General features: G+C 47.0%; 1 protein-coding gene across 1 annotated transcript in view; it reads left to right on the top strand.

Moving 5' to 3' along the window:
* Positions 1-2361: 2361 nt before the first annotated feature.
* Positions 2362-6000, top strand: part of TOX2 (TOX high mobility group box family member 2) — a 135540-nt gene continuing 131901 nt past the window's right edge. The window contains exon 1 of the mRNA XM_083801527.1: positions 2362-2512. The gene's annotated coding sequence lies outside the window, so the exon portion shown is untranslated. The remainder of the gene's footprint in view (positions 2513-6000) is intronic.

The raw sequence follows: 6000 nt of genomic DNA, 5'->3' as shown, positions 1-6000 counted from the left end.
AGTCCGAAAGTTGGTTTTGGTTGCTCTAGCACACGTGCTGAGTGGCTCAGCCTGCAGAGCCCACACTGAGTTTGTTTTGTTTGCCTTGCTCGAGGGCTGAGTTTCTCAATTTTTAACTGTGTAGAGGAAAATGGAGGTAAAATGGCAGAAGCTGGCATGAAGTTTGCTAAGAGTTTCCTAATGGCCTGCATAACCTAGGAAAGTAAAAAAAGCTGCCAAGTCTTGAGATACTGCTCCCTTTTATTAAAGTTCCAGGTAGGATGTAACATAAGAATAGGAAGAAGTCTTGGATAGCCATGGAGAAAAGCTGGCTAAGATGAAGCCCAAGTCCAGAAAACCAAAGAGAAAGGGCAGGAGTCGGAGGCACTGTGGCGAAGGAGCACTGGGGGACAATGGGGGCAGAAACAACATCAGGACAGTGACCGTGGGGAGGGGAGGAAGAATCGGGGAAGCTGAGAAAGGAGGAAGAGTGTGGGTTATGGTCTGGGGTGTTGCATCAGGAGGTCCAGAGCTGAAAACCAATGTCTCTGCAGCTGGAGCCGGCAGGGCTTGTCCTTGGACAGTGATGGGAGGAAGTAGCTTTTTGCAAAAAACTGAATTTGTCAGAAAGCCCAGAGGGTTACACAACCTGTGATTAGTATCACAGAATCACAGAATCATCTAGGTTGGAAGAGACCTCCAAGTTCACCTAGTCCAACCTCTGACCTAACACTAACAAGTCCTCCACTAAACCATATCACTAAGCTCAACATCTAAACGTCTTTTAAAGACCTCCAGGGCTGGTGACTCAACCACTTCCCTGGGCAGCCCATTCCAATGCCTAACAACCCTTTCGGTATTAATTTTGCAATTAGTTTCTGCAGGAGAAAGAGAGGTGGGAGGAACAGGTTGAAAATACTCAAAATATCTCATTTCAACACTTTCAAAATGAGGCATTTTTGGGTTTCGCTTTGAAAGAGGGTCTCTGTTTCCTGACTGATGTAATTATCTTAACATATAAAGGGCAGCAAGTAACCTGAAACCAAGCTGAAAGTTTTGTTTCAGACAGAGGATGATTTGGGGTTAACCCATGATAATTCCCCACACCCTCCCTGGCATTGCTGGAGTCTTCAGTTCTGCCACTGAAATGAAAACCCATTATTTGTCTGGCTCAGCTAATAACATGCACCAACCATTGCTAATATTTGTCTTTTAAAATGTAACTTTCTGCCATTAGGAAAGTATAATATAGCAAGCGAAAGCTGTGATGTATTTCTAGCCCCGATTCTTAAGGCAGTAATATTTGGGTTTCTCAGATATGGCTGCAGTGTGTGTTCATGCGGGAGAATACGAGGAAAAACATTTTAAAGACGTAATATCTAAAGATTAGGTGATAATCTCCCTGGGCTGAGGGTGAATACAGGAGCTCCCTCACCCTGCCAAAATATTGAGTAAGTTTAGAGAAAGAAGCCAACTATTCCAAGCTCAGGAGATCATTTATAAAACAAAAATCACTCTGTTGCATTGAAGAGTCAGAGAGATGCTCTCAGAAAGATTAATTTTCTGGGCAGAGGAGGGGAGTGTGGGCTTCACCCCTCAAAATGAACCAGCAAGATGATTCAATTGCATCACTTTCAGAGCGTGAGCCTGAGACATTCATTCAAAATGCAGTTATAAGAAATGACTGCTTTACTTTGGGAGGAAGAATATTGAAGAAACTGTTAAAGTTGGTCACAGTATGTGACATCCTTGAAATCAAAAGCAATGCTTCTTCTCAGCTGCTGCACAGTAAAATTAAAGATATGAAACCAAATTAATCTCTGGTGTAGCACTCCTGCCAGTGGCTGGGGAGGCACCTGGGATTAATTTCCTCAATTATACAAGTGGCATATGACCCTGACAAATTGTTTTTTGTCGCATGCAGGGTAATGTATCTGGTGGAGTTGGGCATCACCTCCCCAGCCTCCTGGGTTGTCCTTGGACATCTTCCCCTGGTGGCAGCAGAGCAAGCTTCTTGCAGGCTTCTCTTCTCCTTTGGGGTAAAATTTGGGAAGTCCATCTGTGCAAGACAGTGCCTGTATTTACACTCCTGGACACGGTTCACTTCTTTGCTTACAGTTTGCCTGAGGAAAGCTTACATTTTTCTGGAGGAATTATAAACGTCAGCATGGCGTGCCAGTGCTCGCCGTGCCAGCGTGCCGAGGTGGGAGCTGGGCAGAGCTGGCTCAAAGCCCCCCGAGACAGGGCCGGAGCTCCTCTCGTCATGTGGAGGAGATGCAGCCACGTTATGCAGCCGTGTCAAGGATCTCTTTTGTTATCTCCCTGCCCCAAATTTACAGGTCAGCTTTAAGCAAGCACTTACCATTCAGACTGCCTCCTCCTCCCACGCAGCAGTGCTCGGGAGGAGGACACGCTGCGAGCCAAGGACACCGGGCCCCAGACACAGCCAAAGAGCCCCCAAAGCCCTGGGCAGGCTCGGGACAGGCGCGATTGCAGAGCCCGAGGCCAGGACTTTCCAAGCAACTCTGCGTCGGTGAGTAAATTTATTTTCTAAAATGCTGTCCCGTGCCTTGGAGGAGGGGCCTGTTGGTCGCTTGATGTTCGGAAAAATGAGGGGTGTCTTTTGGCATGGAGTGAAGGAGGTGAGGCTAGGGATCTCACCTCAAGTGCTGAAGTTTCTGGCTGGCAGAAGCAACACATACGGTGTCTGAGGGGATGAGGCTGCCGACAAAACGTGAAACATCCTCCTGCTCCATCAGGCAGCTCCCAAACGGAGGCCGGCTCGCTGTGGTGCTGTGAGACAGAGATTATTGACACCGACCTGGGCTGGCCCTGCAGGGGGCTGATTCACTGCGAAAGCTGAGGGAGAGGAGGGCTCGTGCGAGCGCTCGTGCCTCGAATCTCTTCGTACAGTCAAGCAGCTAAGCACCAGGCACAACCATGTCTGCACGCTTGGCCCAAATGAAACGTGTCTACCTCCAGCTCTGTTACGTTTCCGTGCCAAAAAACTAAAGACGAGGTCCCACCCACCCGCAGCTCCATTTGGGTAAAACCCTCAAGGCTTTCATGAGGCCGAACCACGAGGCCTGGCGGTGCGCAGCAACTTGCACCGCGTGGGCCATGAGAAGGAACTCGCTGATGCGTTTTACACTGTTGGGACCTTTTGTCTTCAGCATGTGCATGCTAATGGAGCTTTTTGGTGGAAAATGATTCATTCATAAGCGTCAGCCGAACTGGTATGTGACAGGAGAGCAAGTATTTTCACCTGGGCAGAACAATGTAAGCTGGTGTGTGAGCACCCTTACTGCTTCTCTGCTGGGTTTGAGCTCATTTTGTTTTGTCATATTTGGGTTTCTGGAATGTTTTCTCCTATCAATGACATTAATTATGGAGTAATTGCCTTAGTAGCATGTAACAACTCTCCTTTTTTTTTTTTTTTTAATAGATTTTCACACAATGTGTAAACTTTGCTGTATATGTGCTACGTTTCTTGTGTCATGAAATAATGTGTAGACAAAATAATGTTTTTCCTGTCAGAAATTCAATGGGCATCTAAAGCAAAGTGACAGGTGGTTAAATAGCTGCATTTAAAGGATGTCAAGAAGATTTTTTGGACAGGTACCAAAACCCAATGCCAAAAAGAAGGCCTAATACCATCTGTTTTGTTAGCAGAGATGCAATTTTACATTAGATTTTAAATGACATGAAATGCCAAATTCATAACCTTGATTTGTGGGTCAAATCTAGCTTATCTAGATTGTGGATGTTATTATTTACTGGCACAGTTCCTGACCCAGAGCCCACGCAGGTAAATGAACACGCTTTCAATCAGACCCATTTTAAAGTAATAGGGAGCTCTCGAGCCGCATTTAATTTTGTTCTGTATTACATGTGAATCCAGATGCAATGTGGATTTAATTAATCCAATTTCATTGCATTTTAATGTACACATTTGCATTGTGTTTATTGGCAATTGGTTTTATCCATTTGTTCAGCATTTTTATGACCAATGAAACTACTGAATATTTAGAGATCCATATACTTCCCAGCAGAAATGAGGAGCATAGCTCTGAATTAAATAGTTCTCAGATATAAACTGGGGATGAGACTAAAATGTCAACATATAGCTGCATAATACAGTGGAAAATTGATACCAGTATTTTAAAACAATAAACTGCATGGTGCAAAATTCTTTAGAAAATAATTTCAGCAGGCATTTTAGATGGTATGTCAAGAATTAAAATATACTTTTATAAAGAGCAGTGGGTGCTGGAGGACTACTCTGAAACAAATAATGAAGCTAATAAATTCAGTCACTTTCCTGCTTCTAAAAGGTGCCTTTGAAATTATGATTGTTCAGGTTTAGCCTAATATTTAGAAATACTCACTGTAGAGTTTTCTCTTCTTTGTGAGGAGTCAGTGTGGCTTAAATGGGATTGCTGAGATAATCACCCTGTGCTCTCTCTGTTCCAGTGCTAACGTTAGGCATGAAATGTGAGTTGTCATGTTTGCAGCTACTCTTTCAATGACCCGGCCAAAGTAGCTAAAAACCTTCTGGGTTTGGTGAGGAGTCAGTTGTGAGAAGAACGAAAAGAACATGTCTTTTAATTGCTGCGCTTTGCTGTCAGGCTCAGCTCTGCTGTGAGCATCATGGCTAGGTCTGCTCTCCCTCCAGCCATCCTGGCACACCCATTTTGTCTTTTGGTGCTTGGCCCAAACACAAGGTCATTGCTCTGTTGTTTTTGTTTGGTTGGTTTGTTTTTCCTGCTTCCCTGTTTGGGGCTCCAGTGGGTCTGCCTCACCACCCCCCGACCCCCTGTCTAATCTGGCACCCAGCACTCCCCATGGAGGATGCCATCCGGCTTCTCCAGAGCTGAGCCAGCCCAGGAGGAACACCTCGAGGCCTGACCTGAACCATGCCTGTGGGTTTTGTAGCTGCTAATGCCAGGCACGTGGGCTGGGGCTGACCCCTGCAATACTTCCTATTTTCCGGATGCTTGGGTGGTAGCATCTTCTGCAAAGTGAGCTGGGCCTCCAGGGGCTGCATGTGGGACCTGTCCTGCCTGGGTATCATGGGTGGACAACCAGCTCGTTCTCATGAGGCCCAACATCTCCCTGCTCCAATGGCTGCCGCAGAGCTGGATTTCCAGGGTTGCTCATTTTGCTTTCTGCTAACACTGACTCAGGGCTGATGGAAAAGGAGAGACTGAGTTCTTTCCGACCCACTGGGAAAGACTCAGAGATAGGACAGATACCAATAAGTAGAGTATTCAGATACCTGCATTTGAACCCATGTATGGGAAATTCCCCTCCACAGGCAAAGCCTAGGAGGTGACTAAGTTCATTCAACTCCCCCCTCATGTGGACAACAGAGATCCCAAAGAGGATCAGGGCACAGGGGCTCCTCGCTGCAACCCCGACATGGGTGACAGTGCAGGACCACATCTGCTGTGTGCACACCCTGCCTGATCAGAGCCATCTTCACACCCTGCCTGATCATCCTCGTCCAAGGATGTTCTACCGCTTGCCTTTACGCTATTTGCTGGCCACAGCCATCAGTGAGGAAGCCGTACCTAAGGCGGCTCCTTTGATGGGGCAGCTCTGGTAGCTGCAATTTGCCGTCCTTTTGGGGCCGTCTGACAAGCCCATGCTCTTCAGGAAGGATGCATGGTTTGTCATCCGCCCTCCAGGAAGCAGCTCTGCACTGTTAATCCGTCTGCCTCGGCGGGGAGAGGTTGTGTAATGCTGGTCCTAGGTAGATAGGGACACTGAAGTGGTAGAGGAAAGCAGAAGTTCAGACAAATCTGCATCTCCTGGTAGGTCCCTATCTTCACGTGAGCTCCGCTGAGCAGACACCAAACTGTTCAGATGGACAAAAAATATTGAAACATGGGGAAAAAACAGGCTGAAGAAGGCACTCAGCAGCAGCTACAAGTCGGAGGGAGGCTTCCTGAAGGCACAGTGAGCCCAGGCAGGTGCCCGTGGTGCAGCAGGAGCTTCTGGTGCCAGGCAGGGCACTGC

The sequence above is a fragment of the Anser anser genome, assembly GCF_964211835.1.
Source record: "Anser anser genome assembly, chromosome: 16".
Taxonomy (NCBI): domain Eukaryota; kingdom Metazoa; phylum Chordata; class Aves; order Anseriformes; family Anatidae; genus Anser; species Anser anser.
This window is presented reverse-complemented; position numbering and strand designations above follow the sequence as displayed.